This window comes from Rana temporaria, chromosome 4 (genome assembly GCF_905171775.1).
Source record: "Rana temporaria chromosome 4, aRanTem1.1, whole genome shotgun sequence".
In the NCBI taxonomy this organism is placed as follows: Eukaryota; Metazoa; Chordata; class Amphibia; order Anura; family Ranidae; genus Rana; species Rana temporaria.
Window position 1 is genome coordinate 353,807,737 of NC_053492.1, and position 16,504 is coordinate 353,824,240.

A 16,504-nucleotide genomic window follows, 5' to 3' on the forward strand; every position below is an offset into this window, starting at 1 on the left:
TAAAGCTCCTGAATTTCAGAGATCGAGACCTGGTCCTGAGAGAAGCGAGGAAGCTTGAGACACTCCGCCATGAGAGAGCGAAGCTTATGATATTCCCCGACTACTCGGTCGACAGGCAAAAGCAGCACAGATCCTTCGACCAAGTTAAACTTGACCTCCGCAACCACAAGATCAAATACAGCATGCTGTTCCCAGCCCGCTTTGGGCCCCTTTCACACGGGGCGGATCAGTAATGCTCAGCGGGGATCGCTCCGTTGATCCGGATGACAGGATCTGGACGACTGGGCGGTCCCCGCACACTGTGCAGGGACCTCCCTGTCTTTTTTCCGCTCTCCCATATGGGGGGATTGGATGAACACTGACTGTCTGTCCGTGTTCACCCGATCCGATCCGCCAGACGGATGGAAAAGTAGGTTTTTCCTCCGTCACACTTTGGCGGATGGGAGCGGGTCGGATGTCAGCAGGGATGTCACCGCTGACATCTGCGGCTCCATAGAGGAGCACGGAGCGCCCGTTCAGGTCTGCCTAAAAAACTGGCAGGCGGACCAAAACGGGCCGCCCGTGTGAAAGAGCCCTAAGAGTTCAAGACGGAGAATCGGTACGGTTCTTTACTTCTCCTGAGGATGCGTCCAGATGGCTTGAGACATTACCAAGAGGCTGAGCATGTTGCCGCTGTAATTCCCCTTTTACAATATTCTACTAGTTGGCGCTGGCCTGTTCCACCTATCTGATGTCCGGCCTGCGCACTTTCCTCTCAGCTCCTTCATGTGCCTGGTACTCCCCTGCATTGGCTTTGATCCTTCAACGGACCCTGTATTGTGAGTATATGCCATGACTGATTGGGGCTTGTTTGTGCAGAGGTGCTGGATTACTCCCCTCACTCCTGTCGGCACTGATGCTGGAGGGGACAGGGGTTTAAAGTTTGTAACCTGTTCCAGTTTAAGACTAATACCCCAGGAATATACTCTGGGTGACCCATTGATCTGCAGGGAATCGTTTATCCTGACTGTTCTTTCAATGCCTGAGACTCTCTGAGCATAGACTGTACTGGCTCTGGTGCTCCACTGTTCAAGTGCCACAGGGGCAGTTGCCACAAACAGTTTTGGGGGGGAAGAATCCCATGGTTTGGGTGGTGGTGCAGGGTGGGGGGATGGGGGGAAGTTCCGGTGAAACGGTTCCTACTCCAAGTTTTTTCTGTTTTTTTGTTTCCTTGTCTTTCATGATTTTTTGGCGAAAAGTAAGGGGTATAGTGTGGACCTCCCTCCACCAGAGGGAAACGGTAACTCACCTGGATGGACATGGTTAACTGTACATTAACACTGGTTGTGCTGATGTACTATGTATGCTGGCTCTGATTTTAAGGCTGCCTCTGCCCTGTCACTTATGCCTTGTTTCCACTGAGCGGATCGGTTCGGGTCGTTTAGAATGGAACGGGTTTGAATGGTCCGGTCTATTCTGGTGAGCGTTTCCACTGCAAATCGGACCGCCAGGGCCATACAGGTTTTAGAAAAAATGCCTCTCATGATGTCACACTAGTGCGACGAGAAACGTGATGCAGCGTCACTCAGCGTCAGCCAAACAACAACAACAACAATGGAGGTCATTCAGCAGCTCGTCTTTTCTCTGCTAGCCTTTTGGTTCTTTATAGGCAAAATTCATACCGCACTGTATGAGAGAAGGTTGCGAGCGGCAATGAGAAACACAGCCGAAAAGAGAAGAAAACTTTTAGCTTGGATGTGTAGCCGGGAGGAGAAGTATACATTTGTGCTGCTAAGACAAAGACGGCAGCGCTATAGGGTAAGCACAACTGACTGACTTACCTGAAACACACACACACACATACACTGACACACTGAAACACACACTGACCTACACACACACTGACACACACACACACACTGACACACACTGACACACACACTGACCTATACACACACAGACACACACACACACACTGACCTACTGAAACGCACACTGACACACACACACACACACACACACACACACACACTGACCTATACACACACTGACACACACACACTGACACACACTGACCTATACACACACTGACACACAGACACACACACACACACACACTGACCTATACACACACACTGACACACACTGACCTATACACACACTGACACACACACACTGACACACACTGACCTATACACACACTGACACACACACACACTGACACACACTGACCTATACACACACTGACCTATACACACACTGACAAACACACACTGACCTATACACACACTGACACACACACACACTGACACACACTGACCTATACACACACTGACACACACACACTGACCTATACACACACTGACACACAGACACACACACACACTGACCTACTGAAACACACACTGACCTATACACACACACACTGACCTACTGAAACACACACTGACCTATACACACACACACACACACTGACACACTCACTGACCCACACACCCTGACCTATACACACACTGACACACTCACTGACCCACACACCCTGACCTATACACACACTGACACACACACTGACCCACACACACTGACCTATACACACTGACACACTCACACTGACCTATACACACACATACACTGACCTACACACACACACTGACACACTGAAACACACACTGACCTATACACACTGACACACTGCATTTTTTACAAATGCTTCTCCTTTTGGCAAAGCAGCGCCGCCGACCAGTGATTTGGGCTTTCCCTCGTGCCAATGAGTGGTGGAATGTGACCGTCCCAGGATTCACCCACAGACAGTGGGTGCAGAATTTAAGGATGTCAGAGGAAACCTTCTCATTCCTTTGTGCCAAGCTACGTCCAGTGATGGAAAAGAAAAGCACCAACTTCAGAGCCTGTTTGCCTGTAAGGAAAAGAATTGCCATTGCACTGTGGAAGCTGGCTACCAACAGTGAATACAGGAGTATAGGTCATCTTTTTGGTGTCAGCAAATCATCAGTGTGCCGGTGTGTGCAGGACTTCTGTAAGTCTGTGTGCACATTGCTAGCTCCTGAAATTGTTCATTTTCCTAACAGGGAAAAGCTCAAAGACATGGCTGAGTACTTTGAGAACAGGTGGGGCCTTCCACAGTGTGTTGGTGCTATTGATGGCTCACACATACCAATAATAGCACCACAAGAATACCACACTGACTACTTCAACCGAAAAGGCTGGCATTCCATCATCCTCCAGGGAGTAGTGGATGGCAAGGGACTATTCTGGAATGTGAATGTAGGAAAGCCTGGGAGTTTGCATGATGCTCGGGTTCTCCGATTGTCAACATTTTGGGATTGGGTTGGCCAGGGAGGCCTGTACCCTGTTAGCACTAAGAACATTTGTGGGGTGAATGTTGGCTATTATGTGCTTGGGGACTCTGCCTATCCTTTACAAAATTGGCTCCTGAAACCATTTCCTGACAATGGGCGCCTAACAACAGAGCAGCAAATCTACAACAAGAAAACATCCAGGGCACGTGTTGTAGTGGAAAATGCGTTTGGAAGACTTAAGGGTAGATGGAGGTGTCTTATGAAGAGGAATGACAGTGACATTCAACTTACCAAATCCATGGTCCTAACGTGCTGTGCTCTTCACAATCTTTGTGAAAGTCATGGAGAAGACTTTGACCAGGATTGGAATACATCTCCAGAAGAGCCAGTACCAGTAATAGCAGCACAGGATATGGAAGAAGAGTGCAGTGAAATACGTCAGGCTCTGATGAGGCACCTTAACGTTAACGTTGTTACCGTGAATAATTAAAATCTTTAATTACTTTTTGCTATATGCTAAATAAAATCAGACATACTCAGAGAAGTCGTTCTTGTTTTTTATTCCACAAAAAAAATCATCTTCCTACATATTTTGTAAAGGCAAAATTTTGATAATGTAGAAACATTGTTTACAATAAAGAGCTTGTAAAGGTTTGTTTTTTATTAAGCTAGTGCAGGGATATGCAATTAGCGGAAATCCAGCTGTTTTGCAGAACTACAAGTCCCATCATGCTTTTGCCTCTGGGTGTCATGCTTGTGACTGTCAGAGTCTTGCTATGCCACATGGGAATTGTAGTTCTGAAACAGTTGGATATCCACTAATTGCATATCCCTAAGCTATTGCATTGTTGTTTTTTTCTTCAATTTCACTTCCAATAAATGTTTTTTTTTTTGTTTTCTTTGTATGAATTTCTCACTTCCTGTTCCTCCTCAGTAAGCTGTTCAATAATCTGTGCTGACTGACTAAACACAGCTCAGATGATGTTGTCAGGTTTACTGAGAAGGAACAGGAAGTGAGAAATTCAGACCAAGAAAAAAAAATGTAGAAACATTGTTTACAATAAAGAGCTTGTAAAGGTTTGTTTTTTATTAAGCTAGTGCAGGGATACGCAATTAGCGGAAATCCAGCTGTTTTGCAGAACTACAAGTCCCATCATGCTTTTGCCTCTGGGTGTCATGCTTGTGACTGTCAGAGTCTTGCTATGTCACATGGGAATTGTAGTTCTGAAACAGTTGGATATCCACTAATTGCATATCCCTAAGCTAGTGCATTGTTGTTGTTTTTTTTAAATTCACTTCCAATAAATGTTTTTTTTTGTTTTCTTTGTATGAATTTCTCACTTCCTGTTCCTCCTCAGTAAGCTGTTCAATAAGCTGTGCTGACTGACTAAACACAGCTCAGATGATGTTGTCAGGTTTACTGAGAAGGAACAGGAAGTGAGAAATTCAGACCAAGAAAAAAAACATCTAAAAAGGAAATTAAAGGAAAAGGTAAACCAAAAATGCCAAGTATATTCGCAATTACATCTACAATGCAAAAATGAGAAGAAATTAAGCGATCGGGGGTGCCCTTTGTTGAAATCCAGGCTCCACCGTCCAAGGGGGGTGATAACGCAAAGGAGGCAGAAGGGAATCAGAGCAGCAGCACAAAGAAAGCCATGTGCAGCAAGGAGCAAATGTGTCCAATCTTGTGTGATCGCTGATGGCTCAAAGGAGCCTATTCAAAAAAAATAAAAATCTAACCTTTAAAACCCACTCTAATTATATATTTTTAAACGTAAACATGGGTACAGGTCCTGTGCTGCATGAAAGGCACTACTGTCTGGGTGGTGACCTGGGTTGACGATTGGCTCCAATCACTTGAACAAGCTGACCAAGGACACCGAGGAAGGCCTGGTTGAAGGTAGCCAACTGCTCCATCTGCTGCCGGGCAATTTCTGCCTCCTGGCGCATAGCTTCCTGTGCATCCTGACGTAGTGCTTGAAACCGCCTCTCAGAAAGGTTATCCATTCTTTCCAGCTGCCTTTCTTCTGCTGCCCGCATATCCTCCATGACTGTGCGCAGATCCAACTGTAACCTTCTCCTTTCACCTGTAATATACAAAAGACCTAAATATTGCTTTTGGTAACATCTGCCAAACCAATACTGTAAGCTCCTTTCTCATCTGCCCCACTAGACTGTACCACACTGATTCACTGCCACACCTCTGTTCCCCCTGCTCATCTGCTACACCAATACACAGCACTGCTCATCTGCCCACTGCTGAACCCCCTTCTCATCTCTTCCACCACTGTACCTGCTGCTAATCCCCCCCTTCTCATCTCTTCCACCACTGTACCTCCTGCTAATCCCCCCCTTCTCATCTCTTCCACCACTGTACCTCCTGCACATCTCCCCCACAGCTGATCTCCCCCTTCTTATCTATTCCACCACTATACCTCCTGCACATCTCCCCCACAGCTGATCTCCCCCTTCTTATCTATTCCAACACTGTACCTCCTGCACATCTCCCCCACAGCTGATCTCCCCCTTCTTATCTATTCCAACACTGTACCTCCTGCACATCTCCCCCACAGCTGGTCCCCCCCTTCTCATCTATTCCAACACTGTACCTCCTGCACATCTGCCCCACTGCTGTTTTAGTTTAAGAAAATGCACAGTTAAAAATTACTTTATTATCATCATGTCTTACCATTGTGCCTTGGTGCATTGGGAGTACTCTGTAGTTGGCTACTCTGTGGTTGGCTACTCTGTGGTTGGCTTGAGGAAATACTGCTGCTGTTGCTGCTGAAAGACATTGAAGGTCCATCTTCTGATAAGTTTGATGCATCAGTGGAGAGTCCATCAACTGTTTCTGAAAATAAACATATGGTTAGATAATATATTTTAAATGGTAAGCAGAGCGATATCCTATGCCAAGTTTTAAAAAAAAAAAAACTTACCAAAGGGGTCTACCATGGATTCGAGAATTACAGTTGCAGAGTCCAGACCTCCCTCCCTGCCTTGGTTTGCTGGCCGATGACCGTAAATGGCGTCCATGGCGTCGTACCACCTCCAAGCAGTTGGACAGTTTCCACTACGGCTGTTGGCGTCCTTAATTTTTTTATATTGTGCTTTAAGCTTTTTAAGCTTTGCCCTACACTGGCCCGACGTCCGTTCAAATCCCTCGGCTGCCATCCGCTGAGAAATATCTTTATAGACCTTTTCATTTTTCACTGATCCATCAAGCTCACTCTGAATAACGCCATCACCGATGATTGCTAAGAACGTAGATAGTTCCTCAGATAACCAGACCCTGCTATTGTTTGCTGGCATCCTTCTCCTTTATATGGACTAATAAGGCGACGTGGTGATTGTTTGGCGCTTTGCTTTGACGTCAGCATTGATGTTTTCTGACCACCAATCAGTGGAAAGTACTGTATGACGCCAGTAGCTCCGCCCTAACCGTACCGTTCCATTTTCTATGGACCCACATGAGAAGCAGGACCCTGAATGGTGCGGTACGGTTCGGTTTTATGGCACGCTTTCATAATGGAAACACCCAAAATAACGTACCGTACCGAACCGTACCGAACCGATCCGCTCAGTGGAAACGAGGCATTATTTCCCATACTGACCAAATGACCCCTCTTACGGTTTTGTCTTGGAATGTTCGCGGTCTGAACCCCAGGATAAAACGTTCCCTGGTATTTAATTACATAAAAAAATACAGCCCCCATATCTGCATACCGCAGGAGACGCATTTGGTCGGGAGCAGGACGTTGGCTCTGAAGAAACCTTGGATGGGTTCCTGCTACCATTCTACCTATTTCACCTACTCTAGAGGAGTTAGTGTCCTGATCCACAAAGCTCTGCCCTTCACCCTCCTTGATCTGCATTTGGATCCATATGGGAAATATGTTGCTGTTCATGCTATGTGTGACAGGATTGAGATGGTTATTGTTGGCTTGTATAACCTGCCTCCAGCCTCTCTAACTGTTCTTCACAAGTTGACCCCAATACTGGCCCAGTACCCAACCATGGCGGTTTTGCTAGTTGGTGACTTTAACATGACCCCCAATTCTAGTATGGATAAACTCAACCCTGACAAAGCCTCTGATTCTCCCCTGTCCTGCTGGGCAGATGAATATGGCCTTGGTGATGTGTGGAGGTGGCGCTATCCCAGAGACAGGCAATACACTTGCAACTCAGCCACATACGTCTCATTCTCTAGGATAGATTTATTCTATGCTAGTGGTTCCCTGCTCTCTCCCAGGAGGCTAAAATTCTCAGATGTGGCATCTCTGATCACGCTCCCCTCTTTTTGCAGCTTAACACTGACTCACCCGTATGCACCAGCCTCTGGCGACTCTCAGGTTTCTTGGTCACAGTTGAGTATTGCCCCTGAGGTTGTGGGAGAGATGGGCACCTACTGGTCCCTTAATCGGGGGACGCCCCCCGCCTATGGTCTGGGATGCCTATAAGGCCTATACATGGGGACAGTATTGCAATATCATTGGAAAGGTTAGAAAGGACAATAGGCTGGCTCTGGAGGACGAAGAAAGGCAGGCCCAAATCCTGGAGGCTAGCTATGTGACTACTAGGGACGCAAGGACATATGCCGCACTACAAGCGGTACACAGGGAAATCTCGGTGCTGAGAGCTACTGCGACTCGGAGGCTTTTGCCGTCGCAGTCTCAGAGAATATTTGAGTAGTGGGAGAGGTCAGGCAGATTATTGGAGTGGCTTCCATGTCGGAAGCGGTGATCATGGTGGTCCCTAAACCCAACAAGGACCCAGAACTCTGTGAGTCATACTGCCCCATCTCCCTCCTTAATGTGGATGCCAAAATAATTACAAAAAGTTTAGCTAATCGTCTCAACTCGGTCACCCTTTCCCTGGTTCATGGTTCATGGACACCAAACGGGCTTCATGCCAGGTAAGGGCACGGACATAAATTTACATCGGTAGCTTTCTTAGATGCCGAAAAGGCTTTTGACTCGGCTGAGTGGGCGTTCCTCTGGTGAGTCTTAGAAAAGTTCAACTTTGGCCCTAAATTAATCTCCTGGGTACGGATGGCCCTTCTGCCAGAGTCAGGACCAATGACACCCTCTCTCCCCCCTTCAATTTGCATAGGGGCACTAGGCAGACCCTTGTTACCGGGACTTTTCACCCTGGCTGTTGAACCATTGGCCCTCCTCATTAGGTCATCCACGGCGATGGTTGGAATACAGGTGGGCCCACTGAGGGAACAGATCTCCCTGTATGCGGATGATGCCCTCCTCTATCTCCCTGATGCCTCGAACTCCCTTGAGGAGGCCCTGCAGGTGATTTACCTGTTTGGGTCCTTTATGGGGGTTCATATTAATTGGACCAAATCAGTGCTCTTCCAGTTATCCCAACCACATCTCCTCCCATCGCCGCATATACCCTGCAGTCGGTTACCAAGTTAATATACCTAGGTATTGAAATACAGGCAGATCTCTCCTGCTACCTGACAGATAACATATACCCTATTCTCCACCAACTCACACGGAAATGCTGGGTCTGGAAGTTCCTCCCACTAACACCAGTTATTTCCTAAATGTTTTCAGAAGTACCCCAGTCCCCATTCCCAACTCCTTTTTCAGACAGTTTGACCACGTGATTACTGCTTTCATTTGGGCCGGTTTGACCCCCAGGGTGGCCAAGGCTATTTTGCAGCTCCCCCTCTCTGCCGGCGGACTGGCGCTGCCATGCTGCAAACAGTATTACTGGGCTGCGGTGATGGTGACGGTCCGTTGGTGGTTCGCCCAATCGCGACATAACCCATCAGTTAACCTAGAGGCAGCCATCCTGGGGTCATACTCGGCACTAAGCAACTTGGTGTTTAGGGACCCGAAAGCACAGGCAGCTATAGCTACAGTTGACAGCTAAATTTAATCCACATGACACACTCTCTCCTTATACTCCACTCTGGGGCAATCCTAAGTTACCACACCTCTGCTCTGTCCGGGAGCCAGCAGTCTGGGCTCGCTAGGAGATTAAAACTCTACAACATATTATGCCGGATGGCAGGTTACTTTCCTATGTCGAATTAAAACGCACCTTCCAACTCCCAGCAAAAATGTTTTTTTGCTACCTACAATTACATCATGCGGTACAAGCCCAATTCCCTACTGAAATACACTTAGCATGATATGTGGTGGAGCGTTTTCTTATTTCTAGCAGGGCTGATCGCATTTTCTCCTCCCTGTACCTCCGCATATCCTGTGAGACTGATGGTGGGGGTTCCAGATTCTTTCATAAATGGTGTGGTCCTGTCCCTATATTCAACAATTCTGGGGGGGAAGTGGTGCGGAACATCAATTCTGTTGGCAACTTAAACATTGCACTTGACCCCCGCGTCCTCCTCCTTAGCATTTGTGATAATCTCACCAGAAACACCCATAAAGGACTATTAATTTTTTATGCCTCATTTTACGCTAGGAAAGCCATCTTGATTAAGTGGAGGCAGCCTGAGCCCCACACTGTTGTACAGTGAAGAGCCCTCATTGACTCTGCCCTCCCGCTCTAAAAGCTTACATACATGAGCCGCAAATGCCTTAAAAATTTTGAGAAAATATGTGGTACCTGGGCCAAAAGCTGAACCCTTCGTCCACTTTACAAGGTTCCCAGCCTGACTCAGGCCAGTGGCCTCTGTTTGGGTCTTCCCCCAGGGTAGCCCCTCAACCTTATTTCTGTTACTATATGCGATGTTGGATAGGAATGTTCGTATGGATATCTACCTCGTTTTTAGGATACAGATAGCCCTACCATCTGTTTGACAATGGACTTGTTTCCGCTATGCTGTTCTAGGAAATGGATGTACTTGATCTTTGGACTATTACGCCTTTAAAATTGCTGTAATCTCCGTTATTATGTGAAACTTTTATGACTGCACCTATATCATGTATGGAAACTTCTCTTCCATTGGAGATAAATAAAAACTTTTCTGTTAAAAAAAATAAAGTAGGGCCAGACCACAGATTAAGCAGTACCTGGCCAAATTGCTTTGAATATTGAGCATGGCTTAACCACTTTAATACCAAGCCTGACACTTTGTTTACAAGTTTAAATATGTATTTTTTGCTAGAAGATTATTTATAATTCTCAAACATATATATATATATATATATATATATATATTTTTTTTTTACACATATATTTATATATATATATATATATTTTAATGCCTGGGAGGTGGCGTGCCTTCTGTATCATGTGAATGCTTTTATTGGCTCTCACAGTGGTCACATGATCAGGAGCCTTGGACAAGAGCTGTCAGTAACAGTTCCATCAGTGTTCTAGGAGTGCGCTCTCAGCACACAATCTCTAGCTGCTGTGGATGCATGTCTGGCAACTGGGCATTCAATTCCAATATTTTTGCATATATGCATTCAGCAAGAGGTTAAAGCAGAACTTCACCCAAAAGGGGACGTTCTGCTTTTCCTCCTCGCCCCCTGCTATATTTGGCACATTATTATTTTTATTTTTTTTTGGGGGGGGGGGGGTACCTAGTTTTCAGAAGTACTCAGTTCCGCTGGAATTGCCTAAGATGCCAGCCCCGGGGACCCAAAGACCAGTGAAGAACCAGCCGAGAACGTTGCTAGATCCTGGACAGGTACGTGTCTATTAAAAGTCAGCAGCTACAGTTTGTGTCCCTGCTGACCTTGAATTTTTAAAACCAGGCTTTCATGAGGCAATGACAAGTGTCAGAGGTGTGGACCCAGAGGAATATACATCAACTGTTGAGCGATATTAAGCGATAGTAAGTGTGTGGATGATATTGCTACAGCTAGCACAATAACTATTAACCCCAACCAGAAACCATGGTTCAACAGAGGATTGCTCTTATTCTGTTTTACAGGTCTGGTGATGCATTTTGCACCAAGGAAAAGTCTCATTGCAAATATAAACCAATTATGCTCTCAAAAAAAATTGGTCACTTTTCCACCAACTACCCACAGAGCATGTAGAGGGGCATTAAAAGCATCATGGATTACACCAGAGATGCAGAATGTCTGAGGGATGCTCTTTGAGGATTTTAACACCTCTCCTGGTTTTAGGCTCCCACCTCCAAGTAAACTGCCCCTTTAGGATGACTATAGCAGTGATAAGAGGGTCTCTGCAGAAAGTCAATCACCTTCTTAGGTACTGTGTACACCATCTTTCAGAGATGTTGATGGACATTTTTAACAACAGTGTTATGTTTGAATGACTATTTCCCATTAGCACTAACCATAATAATTGCGAAGTGTCCCATTCATGCTCTGTTGCAGTGTGAATGGGACACATAGAAAACAATTGTTACCTGTGTGTCCCATCAGTGACAGACGTTTTACAATGTGGTAAAATGTCTGATGCTGCATATAGTGTGAATTGGCCCAAAAGTTTTTCAAATGGATGACTGAATGACTGTTTGTGCCCCTTGAGCTTTTGCTTAACCTATGATAGAGAAGTGTGGACCAATTTGTTCTTGGACATTTATCTTAAAGTGGACTTTAAATGGCTAACAGGGATTAATTTGCACAAATATGTACCATGACCAGCCTTAAAATGTAGCAACGTAAAAAATAAAATAAAATCTGCCTTTACAACCACTTTAACGAAATTAGACGGTCTCCTACGACGTGGGGAGGATGAGGACGTGACGCACGTGCACGTGAAAGGTGGGAGGTGCGGGGTGCTCCATGGCGTGTGGTAGCGGGAGCGGAGAGCCGACGAAACCAGCCTCGGACCGGTGGATGCCAGTGTGAGAGGCTGACACCCCCGGAGACCGAGTCGGAGACTCAGCCCTGCCCTGTCCGGCCCAACGAAGGAACCTCCATACAGACGGGACCCAGAGGGATACCACGTGCCCTGGATGAAGCCATTGGCCAGCACCGCGCCGGGAGCAGCTGGGGAACGGAGGACGCGGCGCCACGAATGAGGATGATCCAGGAAGGACAACGGAGTCCCAGCAGCATTGGCAGCAATAAGGCGTCAAGGAGGTCCTGAGGTTGGGTGAGACGCTCAGTGGAGCCGAGCAGGGTCGGGTGCCATCCCGCACCCCCCCTCCTCCCCGAAGCCCCCCCCCCCCACTCCCCCCGGTTTTGTGTTCTTGTGCTGGGACTCTCTGCTGGTGACGCAGCTCAGGAGATAAAAGGGAAAATTTCTAATAAGTGTTATAAGTGTTATAACTAGTGTGCAACGAGCCAATGCTGTACATGTTTGAGTAAAGACTCTGCTATAGTCTTATAACACAGAGATAGCAGGACTATTATCATTATCATTAATGCGGTGGTCATTAGCGGTTACCAAAGCATGAGGTAGAATGTTGACGGGTGATTTACTAATATGTGCTAAGCTGACAAGTGTACCTAAAGATACGGGACTTAAACTGCCTTGATTTCAGGGAAGAGACTTGTGGCAGAAATCCTATATGTGGCGGAGCTGGCTTGATTTTTTTTTTTTTTTGTATCTCACTAGTAAGGTGTTCATACTTAATTACCTGTGACTTGAGTGGCAGTCAGACCAGGGAAGTTATACTGGTTCGAGTTTTATTTTTTACATACGTATAAAAAGATTGTATATATACATTAATTTATGAAGGAGCAGGATTCCCCTTATATGTAAAAGGGTCACATTGATCAATTAACGCGGACATACAGAGAAACTAGCTCGGCAACGTGACTGTGGGCTGAGGTACCAGTGCGTCAAGAGACGCTGAATTGAGCTATATCACCAGTTGCCTTTAGAAGATACCAACATCTTGTCAGATTAAGTCACTGGGTAACCCTTATGTGCAAGGTGGCCGTATAAATTATAAACACACAGAATTATATGCAGCGTACAATCAAGTGAAGACAATCAAAGTCTCAACAGATTAAGGAGTTGCAAAACTTTCACTCAAAGCACAGACACATATATAAAACCTCATCGGATGCTTGGGAAGTCCAACCCTGAGAAAGGCTACCCTGGGTAAGGAGGACAAGCCAGAGAAAATACCGCAGCTCAAACCCTAAAATCATACGGCGGACAGCCCTTACATAGGAAGATAAAGCTACAGTTGGCTTGACCATTGTAGTAATCGAGCTGGGTATCGGACGGGGAATAGACAGGATTCAATAGGGAGGCGGAGTGGAGGTACCCCCACTCCGGGTCCTTTTGTTTTTTTTTTTCTCTTGTCTCCCCTTTTCCCTGTGCTCTTCACTGGGGACCCCTCCCCTGTATTCTCTCTCCTTTTTGGTGCTCCCGGCCGTCTCCTCCGTTTTTCTTATCTCCTCTTTCCCCTCTGCGCCTCATTTTTCCCCTTGAAGGGAGAGGAGAGAATAGTAAGAGGGGAACAGATATTCCCACATAGAGGAGCTCAGGCAAGGCTAAGTAATAATATATTGTAGACTGTAAAAAGTCCTTATTCAAACTGGGGAAGAGAATTAGACCCTCCAATAAAATGAATAGATCGACGAGAGGGGTCACCTTAAAACCCACTAAGAATAACTCGGGGAATAGCTCCATACAGCAATATATGACTCAAGAGGGGAGCCTTAAAAGTCCGGGGCTTGCAAAAAAGACTGAAAAGAAGAAGAATGAATTAAAAAAGGGAGCAAGTAGTGCGGAGAGCTCTAAGGGTGAAACTACAATAGAAAGCGAGCAAGATCATAATAACACGGAAGTGTTGGTCTCGGACTTACAGGACACACAGCCCCCCACAAAGGCAGAAATGAATGCTATGCTATTAAGGATGGAAAATGTCATAAAGACAGAGATCAATAAGGTGAGAGAGGACCTCGGAGGACTTAGAGAAAGGGTAGTAGAGACAGAAAGGAGATTAGAGGAACAAGATCAAGAAATAAACACCCTGAAGGGGCAGGTTAGGGCCCTGACCGAGAGCCAGAGAGTGGCGGCCTACAGGATAGAGGACCAGGAGAATCGCAACAGGCGACAGAATCTTAGAGTCAGAGCGATAGTAGAGGAAAAGGAGGAAGACCTCATGGAGATCATGAATACAATTTTTTGCCCTTTACTTGAGAGACCAGCAGAAACGAAGCCCCTCAAAATTGAAAGAGTGCATCGAGTGGGAAATCCCCAGATGATAGATAGATATGGGCCAAGAGATGTTGTTGTTCGGTTCAAGAACTTTGTTGATAAAGCAGAAATCTGGAGAAGACTTAGGGGGAAACCCCCCCTGAGATACAGAGAGACTGACTTACAAATATTCTCTGACCTATCTAAGGAAACGCTGGCAAGGAGAAGACAATTGAAACCACTCTTAGAGCTGATGCGGGCACAAAATATAAAGTACCAATGGGGCTTCCCGGCATGCCTAATAGGCATTAAGGGAGGAAAAACGGCTCGATTAAGATTCCCAGAAGAACTGAATGATTTCTGCTCTAAAATGCAGCTAGAACCCCCCGACTTGTCGACTTGGGTGGATTAGTGTGGCTATGAGTTGTCTGGATCTCCGGGAGCATGGACCGGGGGGGGGAGGAGGGGGAGGAGGGGGAGGGGGGGAGTCTAGGGAGTGCACGAGCACCACCACTATTAGAGGAGTTGAGGGTGAAGGCGAGGAATTGCCCTTCCAAGGCTCATAGGCCAAGAATAGGCCAGGGGGGAGGAGGGAGGGAGGGGGGATGGGGAAGGAGGGAGGGAGGGGGGAGGGGGGGAGGGAGGGGAGATGGGATGGAGGAGGGAGGAGGAGGGAATGGGAAGAGTGGGGGGGAGGGGGGAGGTAGGGAGACCATCTGACCGACTTCACAAGAAAATATCCCAAACACTTAAAAAAAAAAAAAAAGATATATGACAGATGTCAAGTTTCTCTCATATAATGTAAAGGGACTAAATTCCCATATTAAAAGACACAAAATTCTCTGTGAATTAACACAGTATAAAACAGACATTGCCTACCTTCAAGAGACCCATATTACCTTGGAATCCAATATAAAGCTCTACTCAACAGAATATCCGATATGGTATTATGGGGATACAATCTCATCGTGATCTCGGGGGGTTGCTATTGGATTCGCTCGCAGAATCCGATTTACACTGGTGGATAGACAAACAGACCCGGAGGGGAGATTTCTGTTCCTGAAAATAAAACTTGGAGGAGAGATCTATACCCTAGCTAATGTGTACGCCCCCAATGTAAACTCGGTTAAATATATGAGTAAAATTATGAGAAAACTAAAAGAATTTGAAGAGGGACATGTAGTTTTGATGGGAGATTTCAATTTCTGTATGAGTCCAAGCCTCGATAGTACGTCCTGTGCACAGGGGACAAATAGTGAACAACTAAAAATACTGATAAAACAAATGACACAAAATCAAATGGTGGATGTATGGCGGATCCTCAATCCGAGGGCTCGTGACTACACGTTTTTCTCACCTGTGCATGGGACGTACTCGAGGATAGACTACGTCCTCGTCGACCACAGACTTCTGGAGAGTGTGATAGAAGCAAAGTGTGAGATCATGACGTTATCAGATCACGCCCCTATAACCTTAAAAATAAAAACTTCTATACAAAAAGACACACCACCAGAATGGAGATTGGATGAGAGTCTGTTGGGGGACGAGGAGGTAGTGGAGAGGATACAGAAAGAGTTGGAATGGTATTTTCTGGAGAACGATAAGGAGGGTATCTCCAGAGCATCTCTTTGGGAGGCCCATAAAGCGTATATAAGGGGAATCTTCATCGTAGAAGGGGCAAGGAAAAACAAAATAAGAACGAGTAAATTAAAAACATTAAGGGAGGAGATATATCGGCTAGAACAGGAGCATAAATCACAGGGGCAAAAAGGGGAAATATTTCATAAGTTGAGTATAAGTAGGGATGAATACAGAGCTCTGGCGGAACAAGAAACTAAGAAATATATAGACCGGACAGAGAGAGAAAGATATGTCTGGGGAAACAAACCTAGTAAAAATTTGGCTAGAATGGTAAGAAAAAAGAAAACTAGGAATTTTATAGAAAAAATCAGAGACAGGAATGGTGACTTAGTACATGCGACAAATAAAATAGCAGAAGTATTCCGGGGGTACTACGAAGAACTTTACGATATCCAACAAAAGATCAGGTGCCCACGCGAAAAAATGGATAAGAGTAGGGAAATACTACAGTTAGCCAATCTCCCAAAATTAGAAGAAAAGGAGGTAGAAGAGATGGAAGGTTCAATAACGGAACAGGAAATAAGGGAGGCCTTAAAAAATACTCCAAAGGGGAAAAGCCC